Here is a 1,905-nt window from a genome sequence, read left to right on the forward strand (position 1 = left end):
AGAGCATGCCAAGAACACTCCAATAGATTTAAGCATTAAAAACTTAAAAAATATTAAAATACATAAAAGCGCCCCCCATGACCACTGCAATTACAAAAAATACCTATATAAAAGTAAAAAATACCTTCAAATGCTAAACTTATGTTTTGTCTCTTCCAAGGTTAAATATGTAATTGCACTATATATTAAAATTTGAAAACTCCAAAACACTCTTATCTAGTAGCACAATAATTTTTTGATGAAGGTGGCCAATATGTATTTATACTATAAAGAAACTTATGCAAATTCAAGAAAGTCATTGATCAGTAGTTTTATATTTTGTTGATTTGATCAAACTTTAAAAAAAAAAATGATTTAATTTTGAAAACTGATTTACAAACTAATTTTTTATATTAAATTTTCATATACATTGACATGTCAATCTATAAGCTATAAGGTTTAAATATGGGCCTCATTTATTTTAAATGGTTGGTTTTCTATGAAAAAGAATAACGATCACGTATGTTTGTAAGTAAGAAGATTTTATATAAAAAGTTTATGTGTATATCTTTCTTCCTCAAATTTTGATTATTGGTTTGTCTTTTCAGAGAAATATTATTTAATTAATTTTTAAAACATGATGGAATAAATTGATTCAATTAAGGACACAATCAAAAAGGAAAATTAGATTGAAGATTTTTAGGGAAACTAAGGACTAAATTGAAATTGGAAAGATCAATTGATTCAATATAAAGCTTAAATTGAAAGAAATTTCAAAATTAAACATCTTAATTGAATGAAATTCAAAACTTCAAAATAAAAAACAAGGAAGATAAATTTAAAGGACCAATTAATCCATTTGCATTACTTAATTTCGATCCTATTTGTTTTAATTCAGTCAATTCTATCCAATTTACTCTAATTTAGTTCAATTGAATTAATTTGATTCAATTTAGTCCCATGTTAATTCAATTTAGTCCAATTATTTCTAATTAATTCATTTTAGCCTAGAATCCATTTAAATCAAACAATCTTTAGAAATCAATTTTTTTAATGAAAATAAATTATCGATGTAATTACAAACGGCCTTTTTTTAGTGATATGTTGTACTTGTCAATGAAAATACCGACAAAATCAAGCTAATAAATGTTTTTATATTTGATGTGCTTTTTTCGTTTATAAATCTATCAATGATTATATTATAAAAAAAAACTGACATAATAGAAATCATTAACAATAAATTTTTTGATAAACAATAACCTTCTTTGACTTCTTTGGTAAAATGATTTCTAACATAAACAATGTCTAAGTATTAATAAAATATTTTACCAATAATATGCATAATTCTGATAGTGAATCTTGAAGAAGGTGACTAGTTAAGATTTTTGGATAAAGAAATTTAGCAATGATTCTTGTTTTTGTTAAAAAAAACAAAAAAATAACTAGAGTTGGTATGACTTGTGAGGGATTATATAAATTTAGAATCTTTTTTAACACCTATAATAAGTTAGATTTAAAGGAAAGACTTATATTCAGTGTAAATATTATGCGATTAATTAAATTAAATAGTTAAATTAATTTTAAAATCAATAACTATGTGAAATAGGAATAATCATCTATTAAACTTTAAGAGATTAAACTAGCATGTTAATTAGCACTAACTCGAGGGAAGCTCAATTAAGACAAAATAAACCAACATTGTTATATAGTGAAAACCCATAGCCTTTCATATTAATAGTAAAAATACATTAACATACTAACTCTTAAGAGACGAATAAGTGAAGTGATCAAGAAGATTTGCTATTAATTTCTCGACTTCTTAAGTTTACATATTGAAACAAACATGAAATAAAAGTTATTCTCTTTACTGTATTATAAATCGTACTTGGATGGGGATATGTTCTTAAGATTATATATATATATATA

This window comes from Populus euphratica, unplaced genomic scaffold (assembly GCF_000495115.2).
Source record: "Populus euphratica unplaced genomic scaffold, PopEup_1.0 scaffold2501.1, whole genome shotgun sequence".
In the NCBI taxonomy this organism is placed as follows: domain Eukaryota; kingdom Viridiplantae; phylum Streptophyta; class Magnoliopsida; order Malpighiales; family Salicaceae; genus Populus; species Populus euphratica.